General features: G+C 38.5%; 1 long non-coding RNA gene across 1 annotated transcript in view; it reads right to left on the bottom strand.

Moving 5' to 3' along the window:
- The window catches only part of LOC141276403 (uncharacterized), a 265,898-nt gene that overhangs the window by 10,254 nt on the left and 235,288 nt on the right, over positions 1 to 20,356 (bottom strand). Inside the window, exon 6 of the long non-coding RNA XR_012325903.1 lies at positions 4,816 to 4,905. This is a non-coding gene — a long non-coding RNA (uncharacterized lncRNA). The remainder of the gene's footprint in view (positions 1 to 4,815; positions 4,906 to 20,356) is intronic.

Raw genomic sequence — 20,356 nt, 5'->3', positions numbered from 1 at the left:
ATAACCACCTTCAAGCTTTGTTTAGAAGTTGCAGGGAATGTGCATCCACCTCTGAGTACAAGAGACTAAATCCTGATAGCTAGTATGTGTCAGATATAGGGCTGGACAGAAATTTAGATTCTTGAAAAATTCCAAGGTCTTTTTCGTTTTCAACCATTTTTGTGCCTTGGCTGTTTGTCTAGGCCAGCTCTCTCTTGAGTCCATTACACTTAACCAGCGTTTCCTCTCCAATAAGCTTCCAAGAGCCCCACATTTGGTTCTCCTGATTTCTCCAGCCTTTGTTGCAGCCTCTCTTCTGTACATAGTAATATACTTACTCCTCTCTAAATGCTCCCACTCTTTTCTCTTCTGGGACCATTCATTTGATTGCTTTTCTTCTCTTGATTGCCTGAATCTTACCCATTCTTCAAAGCTCAATTCAAGTCCTACCTCCTCCAAACCAGTGTAGAAATCTTCCTAAACTTCCTGACACGTGGTCCCCAGCTACTTTTTGGACACCTCTAGGAATATAAAGCCACAGCACTTCCACGATATACTCATCTTACCATGGCATATCGTATATGGACTACATTGTTAAGAACCAGTTAGAGTGTATCTTGGGGTTCAAACATTTGCAAGATGATCACAGAGCAGGAAATGAATTATGTACTAGCAAATCTGGATTCTAATCCCTTTTTAGGCACTAACCAGATGTATGACCTTGGAAAACTTAATTCTCTGGGCATTTCAGTTTTACTTTTCTGCAAAAAGAGGGTGCTATATAAATGAACTGACTGTCATATAAAAGTTGCTATTAGAAAAATCCTTTTTTTTATAATTTCAGATTAGTGGCATTTCATATTGATAGCCAGATTTTGATTAAAAAGCACAGTGTGTCCTTAACTTTGATAAACATAATAAAGCTATTAGTTGATGAAAATTTAAAAAAAAGATTGGTAAGGAGGTATGTGTAAACTACACTTGAAAATCTCATTATTTCACCTCATTATGAAAATCTTATTATAGAATCACACCATGTATTCATCCTTTAAATATGGCACTTATTTTATTATTTTGACAGCAGACAACTTTTTCTCTACTTAAATTTTTTTTCAGCAAATAGTTTCTTGTTATGCCTGCATATCAAATGAAAATACACCTAAATATAAAATTTAGAAGAAAACTTGTATTGGAGGAAATGGTACAAAGATTGTATGGGTGTTATGCTGGTAGACCAGGGCTTTTCCAAAGGAAATGATGGCATGCCATCTAAATATCATGGAGAGGGTGTGGAGAAATGGGAGCCCTCTTGAACTGCTGGTGGGAATGTGAATTGGTACAGCCACTATGGAGAACAGTATGGAGGTTCCTTAAAAAACTAAAAATAGAACTACCATATGCCCCAGCAATCCCACTACTGGGCATATAGTAGCAATCCCACTACTGAGAAAACCATAATTCAAAAAGAGTCATGTACCACAATGTTCATTACAGCACTATTTACAGTAGCCAGGACATGGAAGCAACCTAAGTGTCCATTGACAAATGAATGGATAAAGAAGATGTGGCACATATATACAATGGAATATTACTCAGCCAGAAAAAGAAACAAAATTGAGTTATTTGTAGTGAGGTGGATGGACCTAGAGTCTGTCATACAGAATGAAGTAAGTCAGAAGGAGAAGAAAATTCTGTATGCTAACACAAATGTATGGAATCTAAAAAAAAACAAAAAAAACGGTTCTGAAGAACCTAGGGGCAGGACAGGAATAAAGATGCAGATGTAGAGAATGGACTTGAGGACATGGGGAGGGGGAAGGGTAAGCTGGGACGAAGTGAGAGAGTGGCATGGACATATATACACTACCAAATGTAAAATAGATAGCTAGTGGGAAGCAGTTACATAGCACAGGGAGACCAACTCGTTGCTTTGTGACCACCTAGAGGGGTGGGATAGGGAGGGTGGGAGGGAGTTGCAAGAGAGAGGGGATATAGGGATATATGTATACATATGGCCGATCCGCTTTATTATACAGCAGAAACTAACACACCATTGTAAAGCAATTATACTCCAATAAAGATGTTAAAAAAATAGATAAATATAACGGAGAAGGACTCATACACAGTGCGGGATATTACTGAGAACTGTTACTTTGAATATTTCAGGATTTGCAAGTTGGTGGCTGCACTCTCTGGCTGGTCTGGGGTTTAAGTCTCCTTAAGAAACAAGAAACAGTACTGTTGGTGCAAGAATGATAGCTGAGTGGAGACGTGGAAAATTTTTGCAGTAAATTTTCAATAAAAAGTGACCCTTCCAAACAGCCAGAAGCAATTCTGCTGGGCATTTGGAGAAGTGGGTGGATCTGGCTTTGAAACATCAAAAGAAGAGGAAATTGTTTCTTCTAGGCTGGTCTGAAGGGAGAGTGAAATGGCCCTGCTAGGGCAGGAGAGGTAGGATCACAGCCGACTGCTGACAGTGACTGCTAACAGGCTGCAGCTTCTGTCACGTCACACTGCCAGCATCCACCCTATTGCTGACAGAGACATTGACCTTTGGTAGACTTGCTTCACTAAAATAATGAGGGGCCAGAAGAAAATGCATTTGCATAATGTAAAGAGTGTCTGTGTTACTGCCCAAGAAGAATGTCATGTAGAATAAAACGCGAAGTATTCTGTCCTTCCTAACTAAACACATGACCCTGGCGAAGTCACAGCCACAGTACAGAACTCTCCGAGCATCATTTGGATGCAGATGCGATGGGGTTTTCAGCCTTTTTTGGAATCTCTGAAGCCCTCCTTGGTGTAGAGGAAGGTATTTGATAGCTATGGTGGCAAGAGTTTGGAGGTAGAAGGCGAATTCAGCTTTTATATTTGCTTATTATGATCCTTGGCATCAGTCATTTGTTCTTTCTAAGTCTCAGCTCCTAATGTGTAAAATGGGAACAATGTTGTATGTGGGATGAATAATGTAACAATATAAACAATTTTTAAATTATGATGCACAGATTTTAAAAATCATTACTGTCACAGGATCAAATATTTATGCAGTTTTAATTGGAATCCTCTGAGAAGCAGGCACAAAGAAGGGTTTAAATATGCAAGCATTTTACTCATGGAAATGTCTATGCAAGGGAGGTTAGGGAGGGAGCTGAGGAGAACTGACACACCTTGATGCAAGTGTGACCCTGAGTGAAGAGAGAGAGGGAGGAAGTTTGGGTGGGTGTGTCGTAGATTGCCGTGCAGTCTACGTTTTGGCAAAGCCATCCACAAGTCTTCAAGACAAACATGGCTGTGCAGGGAGTCCTGCATCTCCTAGGAACGGGTCTGCCTTAGTATCTCTGTCAAATTCAGTCACTGACTGGGGGAGGGTTGGCTTTGATGCAAAGACAGCAATGATGACCGAAGTGCAGTGGCTGAGTCAGTCATGCTTGTTAGTTGGGCATCTAAGAGCATTCCCATGGCTGCCATGTATATTTTATACTCAAGGAATTTTCTCAGAAGAACATACAGGGATGACGGGAAGGCACCAGCCATGGAGAGATGTGGGGCACAGCTGGAGGCAGAAGGAATAGCTACTATAAAGGTGCCAAGACCCAGTGAGCCCCCACCATGTTCAAGGAGGCCAGTATGGCTGGAGCGCTGCAAGGAGGGGAGAGTTGTACGAGGTGATGTCAGAGAAGCGGTCAGAGACTGGATAACGTAGGGCTTCATAGGTCAGATGAAACATTTGAGTTATTTAGCATAAAATGCAAAGCCATCAGGTGATTAGCCTGGCCCTAGTTAAATTTTTTTAAGGATTAATCAGTCTGATGTATGTAGGAGGCAAGAGTGGAAGAAAGGAAACTAGTTAGAAGACGTAGTCCAGGTGAGAGAAGGTGGACCAGGACTTGGGCTAGGATAGAAACAGGAGAAGTGGAAGCGAGTTAACTGGCCTGGAATGTATTTGGAAGTCTAGTCAAAATGATTTTGATAGTTTGAACTTTCTGATAGATTTCCTACAGAGGAGGAAAACATCATTCAAGGGTCATGCCTTATCTTTGGCTTTAGGACCTTTGTAAATAGGATTATATTTATTAAGAATGGAAGAGTAAGGGAAGAACAGATTTTAAAGAGGGGATAGTCACGTTTTCAGAGTTGGACATGTTTAGCTTGAGCTACTTATTAGACATATTCATAGAATTCATAAAAAATGTGTTACGAAGGTAATTAGATCTATAGTTTGGAACTTAGAGGGAAGATGAGATCTGGAGATTCAGTTTTGGGAGTCACTGACGGATGATATTTAAATCTTTGGTACTAGATAAGATTACATGCAGAAGAAATATAACTAGAAAGAGGAAGATGTTATAGGACTGAGTCTTGGAGCAGTCCAACTTTGAGAATTCTGGAAGAGACAGAAAACAAAACAAAATAGACTGTGAGAGGGCAGCTAATAGAGTAGAAGAACCAGAAGAGTACGGTGTTATGGAATCCTAGAGCACCCATTTCAGTGAGGCGGGAGAAATCAGTGATAGTCAATTCCACTTTGAAGTAAGAAGATTGGAGAAGTGGCCATTTAATCCGAAAGTCACTAGTGTCCCCCTGATATCAGCTCAAAAAGGTTTAGCAATTGGTCAAGGGTCATGCTGCTAATATATGGTAAAGCCAGGACTCACATGCAACTCTGTTATTATACGTATGTATGTATGTATGTATGTATATGTTTATATTCATTCTTCCCACCTGCTATGGCTGGTCACTCTACGTTAATCACACTGAAGCTTTAGTCTTATCTCCTGAACCAAATCAGAAGTTCTTTAGAGAAGAGGCAATGGCATACATGCTTAGTGAGCTCACCTTAGCATCTAACACAGCTCCACTCAAAGAAGGTGCTTGGAGTTTGCCAGCTGGCTGGGCAAGAGTTGCGTTTCGTGGTGACTCACCATGCTAGAAATGCAGGCAGAAAGAGTGACAGTCAATAACTGTCATACTGTTCAACTCATGTAGATATTTCTTCTCACTACAGAGAAAATATGTTTCCCTGGCCCTTTCCTGCTTCCAGTATGTCCAGAGGCCACTTCTGAAACAAGCAGACATTAACTGGAGAAATGTGTTATTATTTGAGTCTCCTAAAGCAATTCTTTATTCCCAGGTCTTCCAAGGTAGAGTTTTGGAGTACAAATATACCTTGACTTTGTGACAGAATATGATCTTTAGACACATTTGCTATTTCATGGTTCAGTTCACTTGACTTACAGTTCTCATAAAATCGGTGTTTTATAACTAGTAGTTACCAACCATGAAACTGTAGGTGTGATTCTTTAAAACCACTATACACATGGAGTCTAAAGTATATTTGCAGTTTGAATAGTAGACGTAGAGCATGCATTTATCGGTACAATAGTATTGCCTTGGAAGTGAATCATTTGGTTTTCCATATGCAGACTTGTCTTATTATATGGCAGTGGAGGCCCAGGTGTAAATGCTGACCAGGGTTTTATTTATTTTGGTACCATTTAGTATCTGAAACAGGTGTTAGTGGTTTGGAAATGAAGGATACATCATCTGTGTTTCCATAGCCCAATGATTCTGAGACAGCTAGGACCTAAGGGAGTTTGGCCTGGAGAAAACACTGGTGACATGAGAACTGTCAATAAATATTTGATATGCTGTCATGTGGAACAGGAAGCAGGCTTGCTCTGTTTGGCTTCAGCAGGCAGAAGTAGAACTAATATATGGGAATTACATGGAGGCAGATGTGGACTCCAGATTAGGAAGAACTTTCTAATCATTAAAGTTGTTTAAAATTGAAGAGGGCAATTGCATGAGGCTATCAGTTCTCCATGTCTTGGGTTATTAAAGAAGAGAGTAGATTTCTTTTCAAGGATGCTGCAGAAGAGTTCTTACATTGTATGCATGCTTGGAGTAAGTGATCTCCCAGATCAAAGTAACTGAGATCTTGTAAGGTTGGGGGATATAGTTTGAAGGGAGGGCAAGCTTGTCCCTATTTCTCTCTTTCCCCAGGCATCCCACTATCAGCATGTGTCACTGTTTTCAATTATGCTGGAAGGTGTATCCCATGACCTGGATGAAAAGGTTAGAAGTCCACTCACATGGATTGAGATATCCTCAGAAACTAGTCACCCTTGGTTACATCTAATATTTTGGCTCCTCTATTTATTCACTCTTCCTCTATCCTATCCCTTCTCCTCTAAACCTACTTCCTTTTACCCCTCCCCCTCTCAAATCTTTCTAGCATTCTCTCTGGAACCTTGTTTCTATAATAAAAAGCGCTTCTTATATTCCTAAATATATGGCTAAATGTCTCCTCTGGTCCCTACAGTAACAAAAATACAGCTCTATCCTGAGTCTTTTGTTTGACTTGCATTCTTCCAAAGTGAGGGATTCTAATTCCTCACCATCCTTTTGTCATGTTTTGGGGAGATGGGCTCTGTCTTTTTTTTTTTTTTTTTTTCATAATTTTAAATTCCAAATCATTACTTTTTCACTGCCCTGTTAAAAGCTCACATCCTGTGAACTTTTTCAGGAGTGTTATCTTCCAGTCTCTATATTCCACTCTCCTATTCATTTTAGCAGCTGACTCAGTCTTCCACAAGTTCTGCCTTTATGTGGAGGACACCCAATGTGCATTTAAACAATGGACCCAGCATTTTGGCTGCTTATATTCTTGAAGTTCTCAACTTCAATGAACTTCACCTCTAATCTAATCCAGTTATCTACTCCTATGGTCAAAATTGTCCTTTTTCAAGTCCCACAATTGCAATTGTATTTTAAGCAATTTATGGAAGTATAATATATGTACGGAATGTGTACATACCATACATGTATAGTCTGGTGAGTTTTCTGAGTTACACACAACTGTTTGACCAGTACAAGACCACAAACATTGCCAGCATCCCAGATACCCTTCCAGTCACTACGTTCCTGAGAATAGCCATAATCCATGTAGAATTAGTTTTGACAGTTTTATAATTTTAATAAATGAAATCATATATTTTTGTGGCTGGCGATTTTGTTGAACATTGTGTTTGTAGGCTGTATTAATATTACCGCATGTAGTTCACTCTTACTGCTCTATAGTATTCCATTATGTGAAGATACCAAAATATATTTATCTATTCTACTCTTCAGTTGGTTAGTTTTCGATTGTCTGTTTCAGTTAATGTTGATCTGAACATTTGGGTACATGTCTTGCTGACATGTATTTTATTGGCTATATGTCTGCGAGTGGGATTGCCAATTCATGTCTTCTGTGCATATTCAGCCTGTGTAGAAACTGTTAAAGAGGTTCACCAATTCATGGGAGAATCTCTAGTTGCTTTCCATCCTCACGATATCTTCATATTTTCTTCTTCTCTACCCCCCCCCCCCCACCCATTGTGCTGGCATACCTTTGTGGCTTTGGTTTACATTTTTGGTATCTGCTATTATTTTCTAGCTTAATCCCATTAATAGTCACAAAATTTACTCTGAATGAGTTCAGTATTTTGAAATGTAGAGCTCTTTATTGTCCAACATATAGTTGATTTTGGTAAATGTTCTACATGTACTCCAAAAAAAAAAAAGAATTATGATTTTGGGTGCAGTGTTATATGTGTGTTAATTAGGTCCAGTTCATTAACTGTTTTGTTTAGATTTTCTATATCCTTGCCAATGCCTATCTCTTCTATCAGCTATTGCAAGAGGTGTGTTAAACTCTTATTACACTGCTAATTGGTCTAATTCTCCTTTTAGTTGTGTTGATTCTTGCTTTGATTTTAATGAAGCTGTAGTTTAGAGATAAATAGATTTAGAACTGTGCTGTATTTTTGTGGGATTGATGTATTTCGTAAGTACTTTATAGTTAGATATTTAATTTTTAATACAATCTGACAATTTTCATATTTGGGCAGAGTATTTAAACCATTTGCATTTAATAGAATTACTGACTTAGTTTACTACTTTGATAGTTTAGATTATTTTTAAAGTATTTTAGTTGTTACCTTAGAGGTAATAACATACATCTCTGACTTATTAGAACATAATAAAAATTATTAGTTTTATCACTCCTTGATTCAGCTAAAATCCTAGAAAATTTTCACTGTTTATCCTTTTCCAATTTTAATATTATTTCTGTTTAGCATTATCTGTGTGCATTTTAATTCTAAATATATCAGACACTTCATGCAACATTACATTTATTGTTTTGTGCTATCAATATTCATTTATCTTTAGTCATACTTTTATACTTTTCGGTGTTCTTCATTCTCTTTCACATTTTCGCTGTTTTCATCTGGGAATATTTTCTTTCTACTGAAAAATTCCCTTTTATGTTCCTTTTAGTGCATCTCTTCTGACGACAGTCACTAAATTTTTTTGTTTGTTTGAAAACTGTATTTACTCTGCCTTCATTTTTGAAGGTTACATTTTGCTAGGTAACCAATATTGAGTTGACAATTGTTTTCTTTCATCACTTTGAAGATGTTTTTTTCATTGTTTTCTGACTTCCATTAATTCTTTTGAGAAGCCCGATATTTTTGTCAGATAATGTCTATTTTTCTCTGACTGCCTTTAAGTTTCCTTATTTTCTCTTTGGATTCCAGAAACTTTTCTGTGATGCGCCAACATGTGGTTTTCTTTTCATTTATTCTGCTGAGGTTTCTCAGAACTTATCGAGTCTGTGGGTTGATATCTTTCAGTAGTTTTGGAAATTTTTCAAATGGTATGGCTTTAGATACTGCTTTTGCCCTATCACTCTTTCTTCTTCTTATGGAATTTTAATTACACATATTTTTGACACACATCTCGTGTGCTATCTGTGATATTTACATGTTTTATTCTTTTTGCACTTCAATTTATATGTTTCTATGACCTGTTTTCAAGTTCACTAATCCTGTGTTTTTCTGTGACCAATCTGCTCATAAACTTATCTATCCTTAATTTCAGATATCATATTTCTAAGTTCTAAAATAAACATTTAATCCATCTTTAAAATAAATTTCAATTTTCTGGTAAAATTTTATCTTTTTTTTTTTTTGCGGTACACGGGCCTCTCACTGTTGTGGCCTCTCCCGTTGCAGAGCACAGGCTCCAGATGCACAGGCCCAGTGGCCATGGCTCACGGGCCCAGCTGCTCCATGGCATGTGGGATCTTCCCAGACCAGGGCACGAACCCGTGTCCCCTGTACCAGCAGGTGGACTCTCAACCACTGCGCCACCAGGGAAGCCCTTCTTTATCTATTTTGTCCTTAGTTTCCATTAATATCTTTAAAATATTATTAACATTAATTTTACAATCCCCACTTGTCAACTCTATTATCTACTTCAGAGACTGGAAGACTTGTTCTGTAAAGGACCAGACAGTAAAAACTTCAGGCTTGCTGGCTATATGATCTCTGTCTTTATTACTCAACCTACTATTGTAACATAAAGGCAGCCATAGATGATACATAAATAAATGAATGTGGCTGTGTTTCAAGAAAACTTTATTTATAAAAAGGGATATTGGTAACATTTGGCCTATGGGCTGTAATTTATCAATCTCTGATCTGCTTCATCTTTGGGTTCATTTCTGTTATCTTACATTTGTCTTGGTCAGTTAAAATCTTACCTCGTTATATATCTAATAATTTTTGATGATATGCCAGACATTGTGAATAAAGGAGTTGCAAAGGCCTTTTATGATTATGTTTTGTCAGAGATTGTTTCCTTTTTTTGTTGTTATGCAGACAGAGAGGATCTGATTGCCTCATTTCAGTCAAGATTTGAGCTGTGTTGGGTTCGATTTTAGTTTTAAAGAGATTCAGTCTAGTTCTGGTTTACTTCTGTCCCTATGGATTTATTATCCTAAATTTTTTATTGAAAGCCTTGTGGATATCTGTCTCCTTTGTCTTGAAAACTGCAGAGATTTATTCTTCACCTTCAGGGATTTATGTCTTATCTTTTTAGCCTCCCACCTCAAAACAGCTTCAAAGTTTGGTAATGTCTGAAGAAGCAGGGTAGCAGTATTTGAGGTAAACTCCTTCCTTTGGAAGATTTTTTTTTTCTTAAGTAAAATAAGATGTGGATAATTTCATTCTGCCTTTAAAACTTTTGACCTTATACTTCCACCCTCCATACAACCCTAACACTCAGAAAATGCTTTGTAGAGAAAACAAGCCATGCCTCTGAATCCTCTTAAATATCCAATCTAGATTCCTATCCTTGTGTCACCACTAAAAGCTTTGCTAGTTATTCTTTCCCTTGGTGTTGTCCCTCTCCCCGACTCAATACCTAGCACATGTCTAGATCTGACAAATGCCCCAAGAAATAAAATGAATGGCAATCATTATCAGTTTATTTTAAGATAGTCTCATTCTAGAATTGTAGTTCATCTAGTTCTTATTGCTTCCATAAAACATAAACAGATCCTTTAAAAGTATAGTTTTTAATATTTACCTAGGCTTGTAAAACAAATATATATCTTTACATTGTTAGATTATTTATTCTCTAAGTTAATTCCTCTAATTGGAATTTTGACTAAAAAAATAAGACTCACATGTAAATGAGTACTGGAAATTTTTATACAGAAAGCTTAATTAACTAAGTTGGCATTGTATATGAACTAATCTTTAGTAAAGCTAACCTAATGAGCAAAAACAGAAGATAGCAGACTGATATTTGTTTAATGATTGATTAATTAATTAATTCATTCATTCATTCAGTCAGTCAGTCAGTCTTCTACTTACCAAATGAATATATACCAGAGACTGAACTAAGTTGCAGGGTATCTTGATGAGCAGACTTGAAAAGAATTCCGCCTTCATGAGGTTTAAGTTTTGATGAGATGAAGAAAGTATTTTCACATATCTTTTGGCTGTTTTAATTTAATATGTGAATTACTCTTCTTCTATCTTGCTTACTTCGCTACAAGATTCTTCATCTTTTCTAGTGATTCATGAGATATGTGAAATCTTTGAGAATTATTATTTTTCCAGTCTATGCAGGGATTATGCTTTAAAAGGTCTTCTATATGCTAAGATTAAAAATGCCAGACACCTATCTTTACTCCTGTTACTTTTATGTTTAAATCTTATATTTAAATACTTAGGCATAATTATGATAATGATCCAGATTTCTCTCCGCACACCAATGACTAACTGGTTATCCCAACATAATGTATTAATTGTATTACTTTTACTCACTGATATGAAATGCCTTTATTATTACCATATACTAAATTTTGATTTATACCTATTCTTTTTTATGTCTGCTTTTTAGGATCTTTTCATGTATTTTGATTACCATAGATTTAAATATCCAGGATGGTATTATATTTGATTCAGACGGATAGATACAGAAAGAGATAAAAAGGACAATGTGGAAAGGCAATAGTCCAGGTGTCACTGGCTGAATATTTTTCAAGTGATGATTAAGCTAACATTAGTAAAGAAATAGAGCTGTGAAAATACATGGTCTGTATGACTGGAAAAGTATGACAAAGTTATAGAGAGAAGAATGTTTTTGGCCATTTGTCGGAGAACTCAATTACTATAATAAACTACCCCAAATATTAATGACCTAATGCAATAAAAGTTTGATTCTCATTCAGGAAAATCCAGTGGGGGTCCTGTGGAACTGTGGGTCAGATGGTTCTCCTCTAATTGGTGCACTTGGCAGTCAAGGCTTTTTCCATCTTCTGACTCCACCCTCTGGCTCTGCTCAGTTATGGTAAGAGAGAGAGTACATGAGGAATACAGGAAGTATTTTAGAGATCAGATGTTGAAGAGGCACACACCTATGATTCTTAATGATTTAATAGAAACAATAAGATGAAAGTAAAAGACACATGTAATATAATTACATTTTAAAAATTTCCATATCAGTAGATTTAAAATTACTTTGTCAAATTGCGATAAAAGTTTTTAAAATCCTACTTTCAATTTCTATGTTTATATCATTGTGGACCAGTAAGAAACAATGGACAGGCAGTGTTCCACAGACCACACTTAGAGCAGTATTGGCATGTAATCCTTTGGCCCATTTCCCATTGTCCAGAACACAATGACATCATCTCAACCTAACTGCAAGAGAGGCTGGGAAATGTTTTCTTCTGTGCTTAGAAAAATGAAATAGATTGGTGGGCATCTAGTCCATCCCTGCCACAGAGCTCTAATTAATTTAAATCAAATTTATTGCATTCCTTGCCTAATGTCCTTTTCTGGGAAACTATTGCTTAAGTAATACAACCTGAATACCTTAGCATGACAGATTTACTCATGATTTGTTGTGCTTTTATTAAAGCCCTTCAGACCCTATACTATAAGTACTTTTTACATATGTAACTTTCCCACTAAACTATCGAAATTAGAGTCTCTCATTTTTATAACACTAATAGTGCAATGTTTGACACATAGAAAACTTTCAGTAAATGTTTGTAAGCTGAATTAATTAACATATTAAGCATGATATTATATGATCTGTTTCAGAAGCGTTCTTCTATTATCAGATTTGAAGGAAGGCTTGACAAGAAAGTTGGCAAGACTGGGAATAAGAATATTACTTAGGAAATAACTTTTAGTAATCTCAGTTAAATATGTTAAGGGTCTTAATTAAAAGAGCATGGAAATGAAAATAGGGAATTAGAAACAACAAAGTTTCTAGGGTTTGAGTAAATTCCTTCACTGGCGACGTACAATGAAGTATGGATCTCAGATTTCTAGTTTGTAGGACTAGTGGCATTTGATAGCATGAACATAGAGGGACACAGGAGGATGTGTGGGTTTGAGTGGAAAAGTAAGAATAATGAGCTCAATTTGGGTCCTGCTGAGCTTGAGATCCCTACAGAATAATGTACTGTAGTTTCTGTGATCTTCATGTTGTAAAGTCTGTGTGGTTCTTTGTAAACCAAAGAGAAGAACTATTATCATAATGACTTGTAATATATTTCCTCCACTTCGATATGAAAAGCCTCCTCAAATTTTAAAATACATTGGCAGGAAAGAGAAATTCTAAACTCTAGAGTCGAGCTATGGTTCATGGCCCCTTTGAAGGGTGGAGATAAGCAGAGAAGGGGTTCAGAACAGGCATGTTGTGTTAGGAAGCTTATCAGGCTGCGTTTCAACTTTCTCCTCTAGCTGTCTAGGACTAGGTGGGGGAGTTCTACTCCCCAGCTGCATGGTTTATGATCTTTCTCCATAGATGGCTTTCTTCGTGACTCTCATGCCCATCTCCACCCACCCTCACTTCCCGTATTTCTTGCACTCCCACCCCTATTCTTGTCCTGAATCAAATGTGCCCACTCCCTCCTCTCAATCTGTAGCTCTTTATTAGCCCCTTCTGTACCGCATACATATGGTTTTACCTTTCATTATAGCTATTTATGGGCTTGCCCGTTCCCATTAGTAGATCATCAAGTTTTTTTTGTTACTGTCTTTTTTAAGGGAGAAACCATTGCTTAACTACGTGTAGCCTGCTATATCTATCAGAATATACACTATACAAAGAATGTGGTACTCCTCAAATTCACCTAAATTGTTCAGGAATTTATCACCCAGAAGGCGATTTCAGCTGAGACTATAGGAGTGCCAATTAGACAAAAATGATGGGTGGTTGAAGATAGGTGGGAGATTACATTTTCTTAGTCTTCTGTTTCCACTTGAGGCTACTTTTCATGGAGTAAATAATCTCTCTTTGCCTCTTACACATTCCTTCTGGGCGGGGAGAAGCATGTTCTCCAGTTAGTGAATTTTGAAAAAAAAAAAAAAAAAAGTAGTGAGTTTGAATAATTCAACCTCAGTGCTCTTGGTTTTTTGTATTTTGGTCTCTAACTCTCAGATATGCCTGGGTCCAAAGAAGCTGCTTTCTGGTTTACTTTCCTGCCATGAGATAGGTTTATCAAGTCAGGATCTTCCACTTCAGGGGAGACCTGAAGTTGTACATGGCTTCAGGGATGGGAAAAGTAAAGTGGTCTGATTTGGTGAAGGAATATTTCTGAGCCCATTTCATCATGGTCCAAAGACCAATTCTCTCATCAGCTTCCTCAGAAATAAGGCTGTCATTTTCATAGTCATCTCCTATATTTTATTTTCCCCTTGGTTTCAAAGGCAAAAGAGGGTCTGTGGTGGGCAGAATTCTAAAATGACCTCCAGGATTTCCCACTCACTCCCCTTGTATACATGGCACAGTTTACCTTAGATTAGGAGATAAGGGGACCTTGTATCAAGGAATCGAGGTGGTATCCAGGGGTTGAGAGAAACCCCTGGTTGGCAACCAGCAAGGAAATAGGGACAGTCTCTCAACTGAGTTATGCCAACAAAAGAATGAGTTTAAAAGGGGATTTTCTCTGAGAGTGCCCATGTGACAACACAGCCTAACTGATAACTTGATTTCAGCTTGTGATAGTCTAAGCAGAGAACCCAGCCATGCTGTGTCAGATTTCTGACTTACGAAACTCAGAGCTAATGCATGAGTGTTACGTTAACCTGCTAATTTTGCTCATGTGTAATCTTGAAAAATTCAAAAGTTCTACAAAAAGAAGATTTGGGGAAAATAGGGGCCATAGCATAATTTTTGAATCTCTTCAAATCCCCCCCTAAAAACAAAGAACTGAGAATGTAAAACCAAAAACCCATCAACAGCATTTACAAGAAAACTAAGTAACAAGATGATTTGCTGTGAACTCCAAATATAAATGGTGGGAACAAAACCAGAGCTACAAGACCTACCTGGTATCAGGCCAAATTGGGGAGAACTTCTAATTCTCATATTATTTTTTAGTCCAGTCTGCTACAACAGTAAGCCCTCTAACACTTTCAACCAGTTCTGTTATTTAAAAACACAAACATCCTGAATTTTATAGCTATTTAGTACCTGAACATTTAGCTTTTCTGGGTTCTCTGGTTTAAGTCAGCCTGCTCTGAGTTTTCCCTCTGACTGGCTTAGGTTGGAGGTGTTTGCCATCTGCTAGTCAGTTATTCCTGTCTATTTGCCCTGCAGTTTCTAAAACTGTGTTGCTGTGGTTTTGTCACTCTTTGTCTTTGTGGGTTTATGCCTTTTAAAAAAATCTGTTTACTGTTACTGTGTTGGCGTCTCAGGACAAAGTTAAGGTAGATGCATTTGTTCAGTCTACTGTGTTTCACCACATGTTTGACTTCAACATTTAGAGAGCAAAGAGACTTTCAGGAGATCTGCCCCCAATCATGGGGAGATGGTGGCCCTCCTTCAGAACTCCATTCTGCACAGAACACATGTGTTAAGGGTGTTTGTTGTGTCTGCCCACTGACAATTGTTTGCTTCTTAACAAAATGACTTGTCTTCTAGAAGTAGTCCACACATTTGTTGGGAAAGATTTTCTTGAAGAAGAGGGTTTGGAAGGACACAAAGTACTTTTGAAAAGAAGAATTGGTGAAGGGATATTGACGGTGACAGGAAAATTCCACTCTTTCCTGCATATATATTTATTGCATATATTTATGATTAAAACTACATGCATATGATTAAAATAATTAAACAGATAAATTAAACGTTGGGTTTTTTTTTTCAGTAAAAGATAGAAGTAATGTAGGAAGGAAGAAAAGAAGGAAGAAAAGAAGAAAGGAAGTAGAGAAAAAAAGGGAAATTCTTTGATAATACAGAGCTACACTTAGGTACTTCAGTAGCCAACTTGTCAGTAGTGATGATGATGATGATATTGATGTTGATGTTGATGACAAGAATGATGATGACCACTATTGCCTTTCGTTTTACTTTGGATTTGAATAGCACTGGGGCTTTGCAGCTCACTGCCTGGACACCCTGCTCTTACTCTCAGTTCTAACTAAGCTTTGCTCATGCTTCTTTGTTAAATACCAATGAAATTCATAGATCTTTGCCACCTTAAGCGTAAGAAAATTCAGTGCAAAATCCTGGCTTATGTAACTTTGAATTCAGACCTTGACAACTAGACAGGATTTATCTCATGCATATGTATTAATTTTAAGTGCTTTTCTGTAACAGTCATTTGACATTTAATATACCATAATTGTATTATTAAATTTAAATGCGTATTTGCAATTCTAAAAGCACTACTGAACTTTATGGGTGAAAAATACATTCTCCTTCACCTTGGTTCCTTCTCATCCACCAGTTCTTTGCTAGGCTTTATGATCTCTGCTACGCTTACCTTGATTGGAGTCCCTTCCTTTTTTTCCTCAGCTTTAGATTCTCAACTTCCTATCTTTTCCCACTTTCTAACATTCTCTCCTCTCTTCTCTCTGCAATTCATGTTCCCTCGGTGTTCCTGCATCTACCTTCTTCCCGTGCGGGAATATCCAGTGCTCCTGTTTTCTGCAGTTGGTCCCTCACTCAGTCCTATCTCTCACACATCTGTAGGGCAGCTTGAAGATGCTTCTGTGGCTTTCATCCCTCATCTGTAATCTCTGAGCACAGGGGAAGGGAGCACTTCCAGACATTAAAGTGACCTGTCATTGAAAAAGCCTGTCTCCTGTAGTAGTGAGCTCTTGAACAGTGCTTTCAGGAAGGGTCTGGAAGGGATGCTGAGTGTGGGAAGCTGGTGGGGGGGCAATGACTTGGACAACCTTTGAGGCTCTCGCTTCTTCAGGATATAGTCTCCTCTTCTTTACTCACTTTGCTCTAACAGCTAATAAAGTGCTTCTGGTTGTCTAGCTCTCCACTGAAAACTCTTGCTTTTGACCTTTTAGAATGGCAGGTGTCAGTGGGGTCTTAGACATCACTTCTTTCAACACCATCATTTTCATTAGAAATAGAACTGAGACCCAGAGAAGGGAAGTCTTGGGTTAACCTCATCGGTGGCAGAGCTGACAAAAAGGCCCTGGTCTGTGAATCACGCTCAAGTGGTCCTCACTCATCCCATCGGGTTCAGCCACACGAAACGTCTCGTGGTGAGTTCCCTGAACGTGACCTTCCATTCTGTTGCTTTGTCATTACTACACACTTACATGTGTTCATTGCCCTGCCGGGTACAACTTTTCCAACTTCCCCTCATATAGTTAAGTTTTATTTATCCTTCAATATGAAAGTCAAGCATTACCTTCCCAGAAACTCTTTCTTGACCTTCCTTCACCACTTTTGTCCCTCTGTTTGTCTCTGGTGCCAAAGTCCTGTGTTCTGTTAGCACCTGAGTTTAATTCTATTTGTACTTAGTCACACAGTACCTGTATTGACTTTGCCTGTTTATTAACCATCACCCCTACTAAAATATGAGCTTCTGTGGGTCAGGCTCTGTGCATTATTCAACTCTCCATTCTCAGGCTCTGGCACAGAGCCTGCCATAAAGGATTTAACTTTGTGTTGTTGTTGTTGAATTGAAAAATTAAGGCTGCTAATCTCCCTACTACTTCTCATAAGCCCCTTTTAGCACTACTAAGCTCTGCGAGTAAAACAATAGATCCTCCTTCATCTTGGTTTCTTACCATATGCCAGTTCTTCTCCAGGCTTTGTTCTGTCTGCTGCTCTTACCCTGACTGATATTCGCTTCTCTTTCCTCGATTTTAACTTCTCAATTTCCTTTACTTTGCCATTTCTTAGTGTTTGCTACACTTCTCTCTCTGCAATCCACATTCCCTCAGTCTTAGCTGCTGCTTTCCTTTTTTTAGGAAAGAAATTACATTTCCATTCTATGTGGAAATGTCTACTGCTTCTCTTCACGGCAAAACATTTTCCCTTAATCAGCCCTTCAACCAGTCATATCTCTCCCTTACCATGTAGGGTGGTTTCCTGCTCAAGAGGGAGGTTATCCTGTACTTTGCAGACCCTTAGGCTGGGGAAGAGTGGACTTCAAGCAGCACACAGGCTCTGATTTTATTAATGCCTACTTCCCTCTACAAAAGCTATTCTGGGAAGATCCTCCGAGGGTCTAACAGTTTAAACCAGTCATTATTTCTTTCCTGCTCTGCAAAAATTCTTGACCTGTTGACCTAATGATGATGTGTGGTAGACAGGTACTACAGCTTACCTCCTTCTTTCTAGACATTTCTAGGCATTTCCAGTGTTTATGTTCATGGCACAATAGGTTTCCAGTCAGCCCACTACACAGACACATCTTACCCTCAAAACCAGGTTTAGGAGGATTCAGTGACCTCCTTACTCTTGCTTCTTTGAGTTTTCATTATAGTTGGAGGTTATTCTATTAACACAGTCCTAGGAGTAAAGACAACAGAAAACAGAGCTTCAACTGACCCACTGCAAACATGTAGCCTGAGCAAGAAATAACCTGTTCATAAGCTGCTGGGTTGGTGGTTATAACCAAGTGTCTCAACACATGAATTTTGGGGGACCCAAACATTCATTCTATAGCACCAAGCCTAGCTTGACAGCTACTGGCGGGGAGAATGGAAGAATGAACTTTTCACTGATGTGACAGGTGGAAGCATTTGTGCAATGAACTTCCACTCGATGTGTGTGATGTTCTAAAGTCATGGAAAGGGCTTAATAACTCGCCACAGACAGTGAATCACAGTATTTGATCAGTTCGCTGCTGCAGCCATTCTGTCTGACAGCTTGGGCGTTGTCAGGGAAAGGCCTGGAGACATGGCTGGACTCCTGTCTGAGGTAGACTACATGAGTCTCAAGAATAGGAGACTACAGTGAGCCGATAGCTGACTTGAGAGAAGGAATTAAGAGCTTCAGTGTAAAACCAGACCATTAATGACCGAGGCTAGAGCGTTGGGAAATAGTCCAGAAAATCTAATGAGCGTTGCCTAATTTCCCAAGTCTAGTTTTCATAGAACACACCTTACAGACGAGAAGTACATTCTTCTAGGATTAATAAAAGAAGCTTGTTATTATATACTGTTTCCCCAGTGGACCATCTAGATGAAAAAAAAATCTGCAAAATGTGTTAGAGCTTCAATGAATTTGAGAAAATTTTATGGATGACAGACCCATAAACAGTGATTAGATAAAAACTAGCCAACTTAACCTGAAACTGAGTTCAGAGATCAAGAACAATTAATCCAAGCTCACCCTGGGCGCCCCATCTGAGATGGCATGCTCTCCACGTGTGGACTTTGAGCTGAAGCTAAGGTGGCATTTTACACTCCTCTTAAAATAATAGCGAAAAGAGTTTGTCATTCCACTGGTATGGGGTTTTCTTTTCGCCTTTACACTTGCCACATGAAAGCTGCTTTTATATGCATGTCACCAGACTGTCTTTTTATAAATCACTGCTGCCTTGCCAAATAGATATGTGCATTGGTAAGACTGTCCTTTTTTGCATTAGTCTCATAAATCAACATCACAGAACAATTCCCAGCATAGGTAGTCTTTTAAATTTAAAATTAGGAAACATAAAAAAGGAGGCTGTGATAAGGAAGTTTAAAAATGTCTTAAGAAATTCTGTGTGTTTGTTTGAGAGAGTGAGAGAGAGAGAGAGAGATTGAGCCAGAGAGAAAATGTCCTTTATTCAGATGCTCTGAGTTATGAGGCAGAAGGCACAGCAATGTTCGGAGGAGAAATACAAAGATAGAGTTTTCCTTTGTAGCTTGGTACAGGTTTTCATGTTGTGACCCCTGAGAGGGAGGCTCTCTTTGATGTTGCCTCAAGTATCACTGGACTCACTGGTTCACCCTAAAATGCATGTTCTTGAGAAAAAGAACACGACTCGTGTTGGCCAAAGAAGGTGACAAATGGATGACTTCCAATGGAAAAAATACTAAAAATTGGGATAACTTTAGTCTATTGAGGGCTTACTCTATGCTGGGAGCTTTCTAAACACTATCCCTGTAAGAACATATTCAATCCCCACAGGAAACCTCTAAGGTAGGCACCATAGTTGGGTCTTTGTATAGAAAAGGAAACTGAGGGCTTCCCTGGTGGTCCAGTGGTAAAGAATCTGCCTTCCAGTGCAGGGGATGCAGGTTCCATCCCTGGTCGGGGAACTAAGGTCCCACACGCCTTGGGGCAACTAAGCCCATGCACCACAACGAAAGATCCTGCATGCCTCAACGAAGATCCCTCGTGCTGCAACTAAGACCTGATGCAGCCAAAAATAAATAAATAAACAAAAATAAAACCCAAAAGGAAACCGAGGCATAGAGATATCATTAAATAACTTGGGCAGAGTCACACGGCTAATATGTGACAGGGCAGGGTTTGAACATGGACAGCATGGCTCCGGGGTCCGTGCTTCTCTAGCAGCAAACCTATAATTTTACCACAGATCCTCTCCAATTGAGAAATGAAATCCATGAACAGGGCCCTGCCTTTCTTTGATGACCAGTGTGGATATTAAACTGTGGGCTCAGAATTGACAAAGCTCTTGACCTTGCTTTAAAGTGCTTTCCAAAATAGCTTCTATCTGGTGTGAAATCTTGAAGGGGACAGAGTGGACCGTCATTCTTAAAGGTACATGGGGTAGCCCAAGTTCAGTCTAATCATTGCTGGGGTGATCTGTGGCTCT

Source organism: Tursiops truncatus, chromosome 14 (assembly GCF_011762595.2).
Source record: "Tursiops truncatus isolate mTurTru1 chromosome 14, mTurTru1.mat.Y, whole genome shotgun sequence".
NCBI classification, from domain to species: domain Eukaryota; kingdom Metazoa; phylum Chordata; class Mammalia; order Artiodactyla; family Delphinidae; genus Tursiops; species Tursiops truncatus.
This window is presented reverse-complemented; position numbering and strand designations above follow the sequence as displayed.